Source organism: Giraffa tippelskirchi, chromosome X, assembly GCF_054371585.1.
Source record: "Giraffa tippelskirchi isolate mGirTip1 chromosome X, T2T-mGirTip1v1.2.pri, whole genome shotgun sequence".
In the NCBI taxonomy this organism is placed as follows: domain Eukaryota; kingdom Metazoa; phylum Chordata; class Mammalia; order Artiodactyla; family Giraffidae; genus Giraffa; species Giraffa tippelskirchi.
This window is the reverse complement of record NC_137289.1, coordinates 15502226-15519925: the sequence shown is the minus strand read 5'-3', so window position 1 is coordinate 15519925 and position 17700 is coordinate 15502226. Positions and strand designations below refer to the sequence as shown.

Below are 17700 nucleotides of genomic sequence, written 5' to 3'. Positions count from 1 at the left end.
GTCAATGTAGTTAACGTAACTTCTTTGAAACATAGGACCTAAACACAAGTGACAGGAGAGATGACCTAAAATCAGGCCACATGTGTGCAAGAAGAGTAAAAATAAATTATATAACTTTAAAGTTGAAGTACTAGTACATAAATATGCCTCATTTTTATGACATAATGGAGAAGGAAATGGCAACCCACTCCAGTATTCTTGCCTGGAGAATCCTGTGGATGGCAGAGCCTGGTGGGCTGCTGTCCATAGCGTCTCACAGAGTCGGACATGACTAAAGCGACTTAGCATGCATGCATGCATTGGAGAAGGAAATGGCAACCTACTCCAGTATTCTTGCTTGGAGAATCCCAGGAACGGAGGAGCCAGGTGGGCTGCCATCTATGGGGTCGCACAGAGTCGAACACAACTGAAGTGCCTTAGCAGCAGCACAGCAGCAGTATGATATAAAAAATGAGAATAGTCACTCTATGGGAGAACCACTTACTGGTGGACACATCTCTCAGTGGCTCCCAATCACGTATATGATATGCATTTATGTCAAAACTCAAAGCAAGTACAAATCTTTTTCTAATCACTAGAGTAACCCATTGTCATTGTAGAGCATTTGGAAAATATGTAAGCACAAAAGGAAGATGAAATTTACCTGGAATCCTACTACTCAGTTATGATTCCTATTAACATTTGGTGAAACTATGCAATTTTAATATATTTTATAAATAGGGATCTTATTGTGTATATGGGCAAAAGACATATTTTCTACAATCAAAAGCACATTTCATTTACTTATGTCACTGATGCTGCCTAATTATTATCCATATCTGCTTGTATAAATTTTAATTATTATGTTGATTTTTATTAGTACTTTAACAGGGAAAGTCAAGAGCATATGTGTTGTCAAGATAATGATCTCATGTTTGTTTTGGCAATTTTGCCAGCTATTATGAAGTCTCTCTTTAAAAGACCTCACTGAAGCCTTGGTAACATCTTACGAAATAGGAAGTATGTTGGTAGTTGCCAACTGGTGTCAAGTAGGCCCCTTGCAGGGAAGATTACGGGTCTTCTTGGAGCCTGTTTGGCAAGGAACATTGGAACGTGAGGCATAGCTTGCCTGGGAATTAGGAGATCTGAGTTCTAATTTTGACTCTGCCACTAAATCACCACTAACCTCATTTTCTTACTTAGATATAGAGTTAGGGGGTTGGGTGTTAGGAGAGAAAAAATATTTGAAATTATCTGAAAACTCATCAACAGCCTATTCTGATCTAGACAGAAAGTACAGGTGCTCAATGTATTGCATATTGGATATTGAATGATTGAACGGCATATCCAGGTCAAAAAGTTGATGATGAAGCAGTTATAGCTACAGCATTAAATTAACTGGAAATGTGGGAAAATAAAAAAATTGTGTCAACCCTTTTAAAAATGCCCTTCAGTGAAAAACATAATATAAAGGTCTCTTTTGCAACTGTAAATATTTGTGAATAGTTCTAAGATAACTCCAGGTTATTTGCTGAGGTCGGAGTCTTGACCTCCTATTGGCCTCTTCATGTCATAGCATTCCTTTTACTTTGGTTATTTTTTATTCTTTCTAATCTTATAGCAATAGATCAACATGGGCCCATGGTAAATACCAAGGGAAGTCTCAATTAGGGTGTTTCATTATATTAAGGCTTTGAATGATAATATCATGTGTCCAGTTCATATTATTAAAGTTATGGTTAATCTTTCCTGAACTACATCTGCTGTACTTCCATTCCTTTCAAAGGGACTAGGAAAACAATTGTTATGTGCATGAATAAGGTTTACTAGTGAGACCTTTTGGTTTTGGGGACTCAATTTTATTGACTCACAGTTGGAGAATGACATTAACTATTTGAATCTTCAAGACCTCTCAGCTGACAGTTATTGTTGTTTAGTCGCTAAGTCGTGTCCAACTCTTTACAACTCGGTGGACTATAGCCCACCAGGCTTCTCTGTCCTTGGGATTTCCCAGGCAAGAATACTGGAGTGGATTGCTATTTCCTTCTCCAGGTGATCTTCCCGACCCAGGGATTGAACTCACATCTCCTGCATTGGCAGGCAAGTTCTTTTGCCACTGAGCCATCAGGGAAGCCCACAGCCGACAGATTAGATTGTAAATGATACAAGGAACAGAGCTCTGACAAGGCCTCACAATGATAAAGTGTTGGGGCCAGAGACAGGCAAAAAATAAATAGGAATCTCAAGTCCCTGTCACAGGGATCTCTCAGTTTTCAACACTAATCACATCCACACTCCCAGAATAAGAGAGAAAAGCTCCACTTTCCTACCCATCTACCCTTTCCCCTGCACTGCTCCTGTTTTCACCTTCTTTAGACCTGGTTTCTCTTCCTTTGATTCACACTATTTCTTGGTTTGCTTTGACCACTTAGAACACAGAGTCAGCAAGAAATCTTTGGGGGTGAGGAGAGATGGTACCAGTCTAGGAGAATCAGAGCTTTTGCCTGTGAAGTGCATTGCCCTGCTGTTCCCTGTTACTAGCCATAGGAAATCAAGAAAAAGGGATCCGGTGTCAGATGAAGAGTGAAAGAGAGGAAGCATCAAGTGTCTTTTTTATCTCTCAGGGATCTATGGGGGTCTCTCTCTCTCTCTCTGAAAGACACGGCAAAATATGAGGGCAAGTGACAAAGCCCTGTCACATGTAATTTCAATTTTGGCAGCAGGAGAACAGATTGAATGACATGTAAACCTTCCTCACTGAGACTTGGAGTCACATACCACTTGTTCCCAGAAACACAATCATAAACACCAGCTAAGGACTTTATAGAAAAGAACAAGAATTTACATGGAAGCTGTGGCCAGTGAATAGCATTTCCAGGGAATAATGCAGTGTGATAAGGGCAAGAGACACATAGAGAATCAGCCAAAAGCTCCACCTTCTTTCATTAAGTGTTCTGCCCACCCCCATGAAAGTTTCCCCAAGACAGCTTTTAGCAGAGCCTTGGAAGAAATGAAAATTCAAGTTCCTGCCTAATGATGGAAAGCAAAGAGTTAACTAGATGTCTGCTAAAGCCTGTCTTCAGTCTCTCCTAGTCATACATCTCTCTTGGTCACTCATCCTAGGAGTAATATAATAATGGCTTCCAACAGGGCTGACATCCAGCTATTACATTCCTGTACGGTCCTACCTATTGTTTGCATCTGTTCTAATTGTCTAGTGCCCATTTAGGCTATCATACATCTACAGGCGATTTTTGAAACAGAGCTTCCTCTCATGATTTTGCCTGAGATATGCTGCTCATAGATAGGACAGCCTCTTCCAGAGACTCACTGGAGAGGTCTAGGGAATGTACATAAGGGAAATGCCCTATTTCACATTTGACAGCCCAATGCTGCCAGCTCCTCAAGGGCTGACAAATAAGCCACATAAGACTTGGGGAATGTGTACATGTAAGTGAAAAAGACTAATAGATCCCAGCAGGTTTAGGACCCTCAGGAGGCATGTAAGCAGCCTCCCTCATCACCTCTGTTTTCTCTGGCTGAGTGAAGTTCTCATGACTGCTCATCTCCACCCAAAGTAGGAGACCCCTGGATGAGAACCACATACTACCTGGTTCCTTGAGATTTGGAAGCATTTCGTGTCTCTGGTCACATGGCTATGACTAGTTTGCTGCTGCCTTTGCAGTTCAGCTCATGGTTGTTGTGTTAGGAGGGGTGCAGTAGAGAATGAAGCCAAACCCAGCCATTCACCTGTTCAATCTGAGGGGTGAGTATGAGAAAAGTAGCATGAAAATGCAAGCGTTCTCATTCTAAAATAGAAGATTAAATCCATTCCTATAAGCAAGTATAGGAGGGTCTTAGAGGTTCATGATTCCTGTGTATTCCCTCATTGTGTATTTGCAGCCCTTCCAAGAGGCAGAGAGCTAGGCTGTAATAACCAAACATCTTTTTAGTTTGATATACTGTTGTCTAGCCGCAAAGACCTGGTTCAAAATGTTCCTGAAACTCAGAGAGATGGGTGCCTTACAAAGTGGGCTGTCTCACAGTCTGATGAAAATTTCAGATTTTAGAGCCCAGTTCAGATCCCAGATCTGCCATTGAATGTGTATTCTGTGACTTCAATAAATGTGGTCTCAGTTTTCTCATTTGTCAAATGGGACCAGTAATAGCACCTATTTACTAAGGCTGGATGGGGCTTAACTAGAATACTGTATATAAAGCCCCTCACACAAGAGTCTGGCACATAATAGATGCTCAGTAAATGGTATTCACTCCCCCTCCACTTTGCCCTCATTTTTTCTTGGCTTCTTGGAGTACAAGGGCTTAAGTCATAGAAACACACATGAGCCTGAGAAGGCCAGAAAATGAAGGGTGACTAAACGTGACACTTCTTTTCTCCAGACTATAGGTAAAGATAAACCACTGCTGCCTTGTGGGCTCTGAAAGGTTCTTCTATATTAATCTGGGCACATAGGTGGTTAAAATAAATAATTTTTAAACCAGAACATTTAATATGCCAGAACAAGAAGCAGGAGGGAAAGTTTCCTTGGTCTTCTCTGTGCATCTTTGCTCTGAAGATTTCAGCCAGATGGGCTGGAGAGGGTATGGCCTTGTCAGGGTTAGGATATGCTGTGGGAAGCTCAGTGGTCCCCCAGCTTCACCCCCAAGTGCCTGATAAAGATCTCCATTCATGAAGATCTCATAAAGACTGATCAGAAAAGTCTAAGCATTGAAGAGCTTAACTAAAAGTCTTTATGGGCAGACATTTGGGGGAATAGAGAAGAAAACCAAGAAAGAAAGATGCCAGCAGCAGTGTTGTCAAGTAGGCTGCCCTACCTACCTTGCTTAGGATCAGTACTAAGTTTTCAGAAGAACCTAATGGAACAGCGATGTAAAGCCCACTGGTGACAAATAATTTAGTTCACAGAGTAGCTCAAAGTTACAAATGCTTATCAAAGAGTTAAGTTGCTTCCCTAGCTCAACTCCACAAGTACTTTAAGGAATGCCCAGAAAAAGCAAACATGTTACAACCATGCCATATTTTAGACATAAAATTGGAATTTATGTTGAATTTTCTTGAAGATAAATTATAAATGGTTTCTTTATAAAAATATTCACATCAGGAATTCTTTCAATAGTGTGTTTTAGAAGGACTGTTCTCCATATGTAACTCCCCATGAACATATCTATTGGGCAAAGGTAGGAACTCCTGTACAAAGAGAGAAAGGCATGATGTTTTATGAAGAGCCAAGAAGAGCAAGCATGAACTGGACACAATTCTTTCCATTTGTTCCAGTGCCTTCTGGGTGGTTTTCCTAAGATACCAACCAATCGCAAAGAGAAAGAGTTATCCAATGGGCTGAAACTAAAATTATGTCTCCTGAACTGTCTGTTTGGAATCAAACATTCCCACAACATGGCTATGTGCACCAGAATCTCTGGTAATAAGTATTACATTCTGTAGCTATATATTATTATTAAACCTATTAAATAATGATTCTAGGGATCCAAGCTGTCCACATGTAGCAGCTATAGCTTTTTGCCAATAGAGGAGAAATTAGAAAGGCAAGAAGGAAATAAAATTAATTTATATTAAAATTAAAGGAAAGCATTAGCTGACTTCATTAAGACAAGTCAGAGGCATTAGGAAATCAAATTGCATGTCTAAGATCACAAAGCCCACAGATAGAGCAATAAGTACGGAATCTATTTCTCTTCTAAATTTATCCAATATTACCTCAAAACCCTGCCAGAAACATAATTCATATCCTCATGCCTCATTCCTAGTTAGAGTTTTAAAACTTTTTATAAAAGACTTAAAACTCAACATTAAAAAAAAACTAAGATCATGACATCCAGTCCCAAAACTTCAAGGCAGATAGAAGGGGAAAGCGGAAACAGTGACAGATTTTCTTTCCTTGGGCTCCAAAATCACTGCAGATAGTATGACTGCAGCCATGAAATTAAAAGACACTTGTTCCTTGGAAAGAAAGCTAAGACAAACCTAGTCAGTCTGTTCAGTCACTCAGTCATGTCCACCCCTTTGCGACCCCATGGACTGCAGCAGGCCAGGCTTCTCTGTCCATCACCAACTCCCAGAGCTTGCTTAAACTCATGTCCATTGAGTCAGTGATGCCAACCAACCATCTCATCCTCTGTCATCCCCTTCTCTTCCTGCCTTTAATCTTTCCCAGCTTCAGGGCCTTTTCCAATGATTCAGTTCTTTGGATTAGGTGGCCAAAGTATTGGAGCTTCAGCATCAGTCCTTCCAATGAATATTCAGGACTGATTTCCTTTGGGATTGACTGGTTTGATCTCCTTGCAGTCCAAGGGACTCTCAAGAGTCTTCTCCAACACCACAGTTCAAAACCATCAATTCTTTGGCACTCACCCTTCTTTATAGTCCAACTCTCACATCCATACATGACTACTGGAAAAACAATAGCTTTGACTACATGGACCATTGCTGGCAAAGTACTGTTTCTGTTTTTTAATATGCTGTCTAGATTTGTCATAGCTTTTCTTCCAAGGAGCAAGCATCTTTTAATTTCATAGCTGCAGTCACCATCTGTAATGATGTTGGAGCCTAGGAAAATAAAGTCTGTCACTGTTTCCATCATTTCCCATCTATTTGTCATGAAGTGATGGGACCGGATGCCATGATCTTCCTTTATTGAATGTTGAGTTGCAAGCCAGCTTTTTCACTCTCTTCTTTCACTTTCATCAAGAGGCTCTTTAGTTCCTCTTTGCTTTCTGCCATAAGGGTGGTGTAATTTGCATATCTGAGGTTATTGATATTTCTCCAGGCTATCTTGATTCCAGCTTGTGCTTCATCCAGCCCAGCATTTCCTATGATGTACTCTGCATGTAAGTTAAATAAGGAGGGTGATAATATACAGCCTTGACGTACTCCTTTCCCAATTTAGAACCAGTCTGTTTTTCTATGTCCAGTTCTAACTGTTGCTTCTTGACCTGCATACAGATTTTTCAGGAGGCAGGTAAGGTGGTCTGGTATTCCCATCTCTTTAAGAATTTTCCAGTGTGTTGTGATCCACACAGTCAAAGGCTTTGGCATAGTCAATAAAGCAGAAGTAGATGTTTTTCTGGAACTCCCTTACTTTTTTGATGATCTAGCAGATGTTGGCCATTTGATCTCTGGTTCCTCTGCCTTTTCTAAATCCAGCTTGAACACCTGGAAGGTCACAGTTCATGTACTGTTGAAGCCTTGCTTGGAGAATTTTGAGCATTACTTTTCTAGCATGTAAGATGAGTGCAATTGTGTGGTAGTTTGAGCATTCTTTGGCATTGCCTTTCTTTGGGATTGGAATGAAAACTGACCTTTTCCAGTCCTGGGGCCACTGCTGAGTTTTCCAAATTTGCTGGCATATTGAGTGCAGCACTTTCACAGCATCATCTTTTAGGATTTTAAATAGCTCAGACAGTGTATTAAAAAGCAGAGACATCACTTTGCCAACAAAGGTCCTTATAGTCAATGCTATGGTTTTTCCAGTAGTCATATACAGATGTGAGGGTCAGACCATAGAGAAGGCTGAGCACCAAAGAACTGATGCTCTCGAATTTTGATGCTGGGGAAGCCTCTGGAGAGTCCCTTGGACTGCAAAGTGATCAAACCAGTCAATCCTGAAGGAAATCAACCCTGAACATTCATTGGAAGAACTGATGCTGTAGCTGAAGCTCCAGTACTTTGGCCAGCTGATTCGAAGAGCTGACTCATTGGAAGAGACCCTAATGCTGGGAAAGATTGAGGGCAGGAAGAGAAGGCACCAACAGAGGATGAGATGGTTGGATGGCATCACTGATTCAATGGACATGAGTTTCAGCAAACTCCGGGAGATAGTGAAGGAAAGGGAAGCCTGGCATGCTGCCATCCATGGGATCACAAGGAGCCAGACACAACTTAGCAACTGAACAACAACAACAACAAAATAAAAGGCTGAAATTATGCTATATGGTAAAACACAAGTTTTTATTCTATGTTTACTCCTGGAGTTGTGTCCTGGCCCAAAACACTCTACACAGTCAAAAGTAATTTTAAAATAAGCGGAGTCTTTACTTGTATTTCTTAACATTGCTGTATCAGAGTCCCAGTAGAATATAGATGGCATACTCAAAGGGTATAAGTCAGGAAGGTTTTACAAAAGAGTAAGCAGGGTAAGAGAAACCAGCAAAGTTGGTAAAGTGCCTGGATACTGAGAACAGAGGGAATTCGTTACTCCTTAGGATTGAAGGAGCCAAGGGAGGGAGGTGGTGGTACTAGAACTGAGTGAGAGCTGTAGCAATGGGAGAAGGGCGCCTCCGTGGGAACTGTGGCTCTTGTAAAAGACTCTGTGCGCGCATGCTAAGTTGCTCAGTCATGTCCAACTCTTTGAAACCCCGTGGACTGTAGCCCACCAGGCTCCTCTATCCATGGGATTCCCCAGGTAAGAATACTGGAGAGGGTTGCCGTGCCCTCCTCCAGGGGATCTTCCCAACTCAAGTATCGAACCAGCATCATCTCCTGCATTGACAGGGAAGCCTGTAAAGGACTACAGCCACTGCCAAAAACCTGGCCAGTCTGGATATGGGGTGGGGAATCAAAACCCTACCCAACTTCTTTCTCTTCGCACCCTTTGACCTTATGCTAGTGCCTCCGTCTGGCTGAATCTGATTCTAGCCCCAGCCACAGACCCAGGAGATGTAGTACCTGGAGCCTCCAGGAGTACAAAGTAGAGCAGAGAAAGGTATAGAATGACCCTGCAAGAACAAACAGAAAATAACCAGCACAAATATGAACAGGAATTCATGAACCACATCAACACATCCTTGAAGTGTCCTTAAGGTGTTCCACTTCTTTTTCATCCATTTCCTTCATAAATCACAGCTCTTCTCTCCATAACCCCTAAAAAGCCCTCTATCTCTCCGCTATACATGACTCTTGTTAATGTCTTCTACTCCTGCTCTTTACCCTTGATTTATTCTATGTTGCAAAACTCCAAGAGTAAATTTGATCAGGCAGAACCATCTTTCCAAGATGCAGGAAAAGAAGAAAATGACACATACCACGCTAGAAGTCTCTTTAGCAAACAGGAGAGAAACACTAGAGGACTTTATTTATTAATCACTTTTGTCCTTTTATAATAAGATTTTCTAAAATTCTAACCTCACCACCCATTCCTTACCATTATAATTAGCATACCTGTAAAGTGTCCTTATTCTTTTTTCTTTTCATCTTTAAAACACATGCATACACTCAAACATATAAAATGCTGTACAACTCCATTAAGATCTCAAGTTCATTGATGAGAATGATACCTCTGATGGAAGCCAAGATTGCTTTCCACTAAGACTTTCACACTGAGGGATACCATCTCCACCTTCAGCCCAAATGGCTTTTCAAGTTGCTGATGGGAGTTTTTCCTCATCATTGAAGAGAAATGTCAGGCTTATAATGAACACTGCCTGGAGACAGGAGCTAACAATATATTACACCAAACTCTGAGAATCAATTAAACTACTTTATTGAATCAATGAGTCAAACTTTTATCAGGCATTCTTTCTAAGTCCCTGAAGCACAGCCATGGGTACCCATTTATCTCAGTGTTTTCTCTCCTTTTGAATTATCCCATATTTCTGTCCATTTCCTATTTTTACAAAAGATGCCTGGTATATTTATTTGATAGACCAGGCAAGTGGTTGTTAGCATAAGACCACGAAATAAAATTTGTAGTGATGAAAAGAACCATATGGTGAAGTTGGGAGGAGGAAGAAATAAGATACCTAAGGACTTCATTATTCTAAGAATAAATTATCAATAAATATTTAATATATGCTAAAACAGGACAAACCTTGTTTAAGGAAACAAAATTGCATAAAAATAAAAGAAACCATGTTACTGAATATGAAGACTCAATATTACACAAATATTCATTTTTTCCAAAATTCTTGTATATATTCAATACAATTTTAAAAGCAGTGAAACTTACTCTGGAACTTAAAATTAATCTTTAAGGAAAAATAAACTCATCAGGAAAAATAAACAAGTGTGATCCATCAAAAAAATTATGAAAAAAATTAGAGTGTAATCGTTGCTGCTGTTCAATCCCTCAGTCATGTCCAACTCTTTGCAACCACATGGACTAAAGCACGACAGCCTTCCCTGTCCCTCACTATTTCCTGAAGTTTGCTCGAACTCATGCCCATTGAGTCAGTTTTGCCATCCAACCATCTCATCCACTGTCGTCCACTTCTCCACCTGCCTTCAATCTTTCCCAGCATCAGGGTCTTTTCTAATGAGTCTGCTTTTCACATCAGGAGGCCAAAGTGTTGGAGCTTCAGCTTCAGCATCACTCCTTCTAATGAATATTTAGGATTGATTTCCTTTAGGATTTACTGGTTTGATCTCCTTATTGTCCAAGGGACTCTCAAGAGTCGTGTCCAACACCACAGTTCAAAAACATCACTTCTTTGGCACTCAGTCTTCTTTATGATCCAACACTCACATCCATACATGAATACTGGAAAAACAATAGCTTTGACTAGATGGACCATTGTTGGCAAAGTAATGTCTCTGCTTTTTAATATGCCGTCTAGGTTTGTCATAGCTTTTCCTCCAAGGAGCAAGTGTCTTTTAATTTCATGGCTGCAGTCACTATCCACAGTGATTTTGGAGCCAAAGAAAAAAACATCTGTCACTCTTTCCATTGTTTCCCCATCTATTGGCCATGAAGTGATGGGACCAGATGCCATGATCTTTGTTTTTTGAATGTTGAGTTTTAAGCCAGCTTTCACTCTCCTCTTTCACTTTCATCAAAAGGCTCTTTAGTTCCTCTTTGCTTTATGCCATAAGGGTGATGTCATCTGCATATCTGAGGTTATTGATATTTCTCCCTGAAAACTTGATTCCAACCTGTGCTTCATCCAGCCCAGCTTTTCACATGATGTACTTTGCATGTAAGTTAAATAAGCAAGGTGACAATATACAGCCTTGATGTACTTCTTTCCCAATTTGGAACCAGTCTGTTGTTCCATGTCAGTTCTAACTGTTGCTTCTTGACCTGCATACAGGTCTCTCAAGAGACAGGTAAAGTAGTCTGGTATTCCCATCTCTAAGAATTTTCCAGTTTGTTGTAATCCACACATCAAAGGTTTTAGCATAGTCAATGAAACAGAAATAGATGTTTTTCTGGAACTCTCTTGCTTTTTCTATGATCCAACAGATGTTGGCTATTTGATTTCTGGTTCCTCTGCCTTGTCTCAATCCAGCTTGAACATCTGAAAGTTCTTGGTTCATGTACTGTTGAAGCCTACCTTGGAGAATTTTCTGCATTACTTTGCTAGCATGTGAGATGAGTGCAAATGTGCAGTAATTTGAACATTCTTTGCCATTGCCTTTCATAGGGATTGGAATGAAAACTGACCTTTTCCAGTCCTCTGGCCACTGCTGAATTTTCCAAATTTGCTGGCATATTGAGTGTAGCACTTTTACAGAATTATTTTTTAGGATTTGAAATAGCTTGGCTGGAATTCCATCACCTCCACTAGCTTTGTTTGTAGTGATGCTTCCTAAGGCCCACTTGATTTCACACTCCAGGATGTCTGACCCTAGGTGAGTGATCACACCATCACAGGTAATCTAGGTCATTAAGAGGGTACTCATATTACAAAATAATTTTAAAAGCATAATACTACCATAGCAAGAGTCAGCTGAATGAAGCATTACTTTTGAGAGATATTGAATATATCAGATACAAATATATGATTAAAAAGTTATGTTAATAGGAAAAGTATCATATATAATGCTTTAAAAAAAATCAATGAAACCTTACGTAAGGAAAATCTGTGAAGAAAATTGAAGTCAAATGACAAATCAAAAAAAAAAAACAAAAACCCTACTCTGTAAACCATTATTACAAATCCAAAAGAAGAGGGTAAACTTTTTCCACAAAATGGTAAGTATATGAATTCAGTAAAAAAAATACAGAAGGCAAAAAAAATGAAGACACAATAAAACATGAAAAAGTTGTCTCACAAATAATAAAGTGATACAAATAGAGACACAATTTTCAGTTAAACTTGTGGAACTTTGCAAAATTATAATGACTAATGTTGGCAATGGAATGGGGAATGGGAATATTGATAGGCTAAAATTGGGAGAGTAATCTGGTAAGTCTCTGGAGAATGTACCCAAAGAACCTTAAAAATATATATCACCCAGGACACGACAATTCTGTTTCTTGGAATTTGTGCAAAGGAAATAATCATGTTAACTCATGTTATACCAAAAATGATTCCTTTTGTTTTCTTTCTGATCTCCTCTTTCCCTACATTTCTGTAATGAGCAGTTACTTTTGTTATAAGATAAAAATAACTTACTTATGAGCAGAGCTAAATAAACAAGGGAGTCATAATGATTTAATGGAAAGAACACTGAGCTAGTCACCAGAGATTATGGATCTCAAAACTAGATGTGCCTCAGAATCACCTGAATAACTCTTAAAAAGATCATCTTTATTAGACAGTGTCTCAGTTATGGCTTCTAGCCTCTATTGCTTGATTACTCATCATTCCCATGGCTGTTAACAAACCAAGCTTGGAGACAACATCTTCTACCATCATCCCTGGCTTGTAGAACAGAGCCACCTTTCAACTCCTTAGTGATGCTAGGGCCCCTCTAGCCATCACATTTCTGAGATCCTTGGTAAATGGTAGGTGCTCTGGGTTCCCCTGGGGATAATTCTCTGATGGGTTTTATAGCCCCACATAATATATCTCTTATAGTATGCCCACATTTCTGAGCTTTTAAAATTCTTTCCTCTACCATCTGCCAGGGTAACTCTGGCATTTCCACTTCTTATGACATGAGATGTATCTTTCTCCAGGTTTCTGAGATGTACTAAGTGAATTTTTACCACTGATAGGAGCCCTTACAGGTGTTAAATCCCGTGCCCTAAGAAAATGCTCTGAGTCAATTAATTCTTCATAACTCAATCTTAGATTCCAGCTATTTTGTAGAAACATCTTCACAATCCAATCCCAGGGAGTACTGTGGCTTTTACAGGGCATGCTACCAAATTCCTACAGGCCTTCTGGGTGTAATCTCTTTCCTCCTTATCAGACCCACCACATCCTGAGCTAGATTACCCTGGGATTTAACCCTGGTTATTGTCTTGGCATCCAGGAGAGGAGATAAGGCACCTCTTAGGGCTGAGGAGTACCTGTTGCCTTGCCTTCTTCCCTCATGGACCAAGCACTAGCTCTTATTCCAGAATGGTGGGCCATCTCTTGCAAGCTGTCTGGGGTTTCAGGGAATCTACAGAGCCAAAATCCTCAAGAGCATTTTCTCAGATGTCCCCACCTCATGTTTCAGGGACCCTCCCAACAATAGACTTGACTTTGACTGACAATTCAAATGTCTGTGGAGCTCTAGGATCCTAACTGTAAAATCCTGAATTTATTCCTCAGCTTCACCTGTTCTCCCACAGGAGATACAGGCCACCTTGTAAGCTACCAAGGAGATTCTCTGGCTCTCACACTTGGCCTTTATTTGTTGACCACTCTTAGTTGCTTATTATCTCTCAGGGCATCAGTACACTTAGTAACAATCAACAACTCTTATTGGAATACATCAAAACTTGAAACTCTAGCTCTTCAAAAGGCATTGTTAAGAAAAGTGCACGAGGGCCATTCACAAAGATAGAACATATTCTGGGATATAAAGCAAAATTTAACAAATTTAAAATAGTCCATACTATACAAAACATATTCTCTGACTGTAACAGAATTAAAGTAGATATCTGGAAAAATAAATATTCTGTAAAATCTCCTGAGGTCAAAGTGGGAATCATAAGAGAAATGAGAAAGTATTCTGAGCTGAAGTATAACAAAAGCACAACACACCAGAATTCACAAGACAGTTAAAGCAGTGCTGAGAGGAAAATTTTAAACATTTAAGGTTTATAGTGTAAAAGAAGAAAAAATTATCAATGACCTAAGATTTCACCAAAAAACAAACAAAAAACCTAGGTAAAGCAAATTTAAGAAAAAGCAAGGAGAATGAAAAATATTAATGTGAAAGCAGCCAAAATGAGAAACAAACAAACAAACAAAAAAGAGTAGAGAGACTCAATAAAATGAAAAGCAGGTTCCTTGAAAAAGTCAATAAATTTGATAAACTAGCTGAACTGACCAAAAAAAATGACACTAATTACAAATATAAGAAATGAGAGAGAGGAAATCTCTATAGACAGTGCAAACATTAAAATGATAATAAAGGATACCACAAAAAACATGTGGCAATAAATACATTTTACAACTAAGATGAAATGAATTCCTCAAAAGATACAAGCTTCTAAAGGTCACTGAAGTTAACAGTGATAACTTGAATAGTGCTGTTATTCAAAGAAATTGAATTTGTAATTTAAAAACTTTTAACAAAGAAAAATCCTAGTCTAGATGGTTTCTCATGAAAATCTTAAAACATATTTGAGGAAAGAATAACATTTCCACACAAATTCCTCCAAAATCTGTAACAAAAGGAAACCCTTTCTAACTCAGTTTATGAGGCCAGAATCACACTGATAAGGAAACCAGACAAAAACATTCCAACAAAAGAAAACTACACAATAATAACCCTCACATAAAAACAAAAATACTCAACAAAATACAAATTAGACTCAACAAAACACAAAAAATATAATCCAACAGTATATAAAAGGCTAATAATGCATTATGACATAGTGGGGTTTATCTCAGGAATACAAGGCTAGTTCAATATTCAAATCCTAATCAGAAGAATTCACCATATTAACTGACAAAGGAAGAAAGCCATATCAGCATCTCAATAGATAAAGAAAAAGCATTTAGCAAAATTTTATATCTATTCATGATAAAAAAGAAAACCCCTAGAAATCTGACAGTAGAAAGGAACTTCCTCAATCTCATAAAGGTTCTATAAATTTACATTTCTCCAATTGATGATCTAATTTCATTATTTCTTTAGTTATAGAAAAAAATTGTTTTTCAGTTTATACTGAATTGTGACTTTTATTCACATCCTAAAAATACATTATAAGCTTTTGAGATACTGGATTAATGGGAAATATTCTAAACTGACCAATGATTAAACATCACACCAGATAGTCTAGAACCTCTTTGAAAGTGAAGTGAAAGTATTAGTAGCTCAGTCATTTCTGACTCTTTGAGACACCATGGACTGTAGCCTGCCAGGCTTCTCTGTCCATGGAATTCTTCAGGCAAGAATACTGGAGTGGATTGCCATTCTCTTCTCCAGGGGATCTTCCCAACCCAGGGATCAAACCTGGGTCTCCTGCATTACAGGGAGATTCTTACTTTAGCATGTATAATTTCTCCAGAAATTAAATGTCATGTCAATGTTTGGGACAGACATGGGGCTACACAAATTAGTATAGGAGACTAGGAAGTCTAACAGCATTTTTTTTTATTATTTTTAACCTGTCCTTTCGTATCACCTCAACTTTACCCATGCTTAAGTTTGACAAAGAAAAGTTAGTTCAGGTCTTGTTGTTATTCCCCTCTGTAGCTACTTAGGCTTCAGTTCTTTATGTTCTAAACTCTTTACCAATCTTCTATCTACTGTAGATCTTTCAGATTTTTGTTTATTTCCCCTGCTGAGTCTTCTCTCCTGTTCTTTGTGGCTATGATTTATGTGTGTCTTATTTCTTCATTGTTGTTTTAATGGGATTCAGGGTAGCAGCATAGATGTTTTCATCTGCCACTTTTTATAGCCTTAGTGTGGTATAACTGGACTTCCCTGGTGGCTCAGAGGTTAAAGCGTCTGCCTCCGATGCGGGAGACCCGGGTTCGATTCCTGGGTTGGGAAGATCCCCTGGAGAAGGAAATGGCAACCCACTCCAGTATTCTTGCCTGGAGAATCCCATGGACGGAGAAGCCTGGTAGGCTACAGTCCATGGGGTCGCAAAGAGTCGGACACGACTGAGCAACTTCACTTAGTGTGGTATAATTTATATAACATAAAATTTACCCACTCTAAGTATAGATTTCAATGATTTTAGTAAAATTAGAGTTGTTCAACTCTGATTGAACAAAATTGTTCAGTCAGAACAATTGTTCAAAATTAAAGTTGTTCAACTCTCCCTGTAGTCTAGTTTTACAACATTTCCATCACTCCAAGAAGTTCCTTCATGTCCATGTGTAGTCTAAACCCACTCCCAGACACATCCCTAGACAACCAGTGAACTGATCTGGCTCTGAAGATTTATCTTCTCTGGAAATTACATTTAAAATGAATCATTCAATGTATAATATTTTGCGTTTGTCTATCCTCACTTAGCATTATGTTTTTGAGATTAATGCATGTTTCAGAATGTATCAGTAGTCTATTTCTTTTTATTGATGAATAATTTTGCAGTAAAACCACATTTTGTTTATCCTTTCACCAATTGATAGATATTTGGGTTGCTTCCAGTCTGTAGATACTGTGAAAAAAATGCATCAGTAAACATTCCTCCACAAGTCTTTGTGGAAACATGTTTTCATATCTCTCATAGATATCTAGGCATAGAATTGTTTTGTTGTGTGGTATGTTTATGATTAACTATCTAAGAGATTTGTCAAATTGTTTTTTAAAGTGTCTGAAACATTTTTTATTCCCACCAGTGATGTATGACCATTCTAGGGATTGCATTTTAGTGGTGTACCAATCTGATTTTAATTTGCATTTTCGTAATAAGTAATGATGTTGAGGTTTTCATTTCCATGTATTTATTCACCCATCTCTGTATCATTTTTGTTGAAATATCTGAATCTTTTGACCATTTCTTAATTGGATTGCCTTCTTATTATTGAGTTATGAGAGTAATTATTCTTGATACTAGTTCTTTAGCAGATATAGGAGTTGCAAATATTTTTTGCATGTTATCTAATTGTCCCAGGACCACTTGTTGAAAAAGCCATTTTTTCCCCTGTCAAATTAACTTCTCAACTCTGTCAAACATCAATTGACCATAAATGTGAAGGTAACTTGAGAATTTCAGGCCTTGGCCGTTAATTGATATGCCTATCTGTGCACCACTCCCATACTGTCTTTACTAATGTAGTAACTTTTGATTTGGAAGGTGTGAGCCCCCCAACTTTGTTCTTTTTTAATATTGTTTTGGTTATTCTGGCTCCCATGCATTTCCATGTGATTTTGGGGATACCTTGCCAATTTCTGCAAAAATGCCAATTGAGAATTTGATTGCAATGAATCCATAAATCAGTTTGCCACGTAATGTTAAAACTTAACAATCTATGAACATGGAAGTTCTCTCCTTTATTTAAATCTTCTTTAATTTCTCTCAGCAATGTTTTATAGTTTTCACATAAAAGAGCTGCACTTCTTCTGTCAAATTTTTCCTAAGCATTTGTTTTCTTTTTGATGCTGTTGTGAGTGAAATTTTCTTAATTCTATCTTTGGATTATCCATTACCTTACATGAAACACTCTTTGATGGTCATTCCCAGCCCCTTTATTTAAGATATTTATTGCATGTTAGTGTGTGAGCATATATAAAAATATAGTTTCCAAGATCATTTCCAATAACTCCATACATCATTTCCCTGAAATATCCAAGGCCCAATAGTTAAGAATTACTTTCATATAAACAACTAGGGCTTCCCTGGTGGCTCAGTAGTGAAGAATCTGCTTGCCAATGCAGGAGACGTGGCTTCAATCCCTGGGTTG

The 17700-nt window shown here is 38.6% G+C and overlaps 1 protein-coding gene and 1 non-coding gene across 2 annotated transcripts in view; both read left to right on the top strand.

Annotated features, from left to right (window-relative positions):
• LOC145535854 (putative MAGE domain-containing protein MAGEA13P) overlaps positions 1–17700 on the top strand; it is a 73096-nt gene that overhangs the window by 32934 nt on the left and 22462 nt on the right. The gene's annotated exons all lie outside the window — the stretch shown is intronic.
• On the top strand, positions 15767–15838 carry TRNAR-CCG (transfer RNA arginine (anticodon CCG)). The gene has a single exon. It is a non-coding gene; the product is annotated as a tRNA-Arg (tRNA).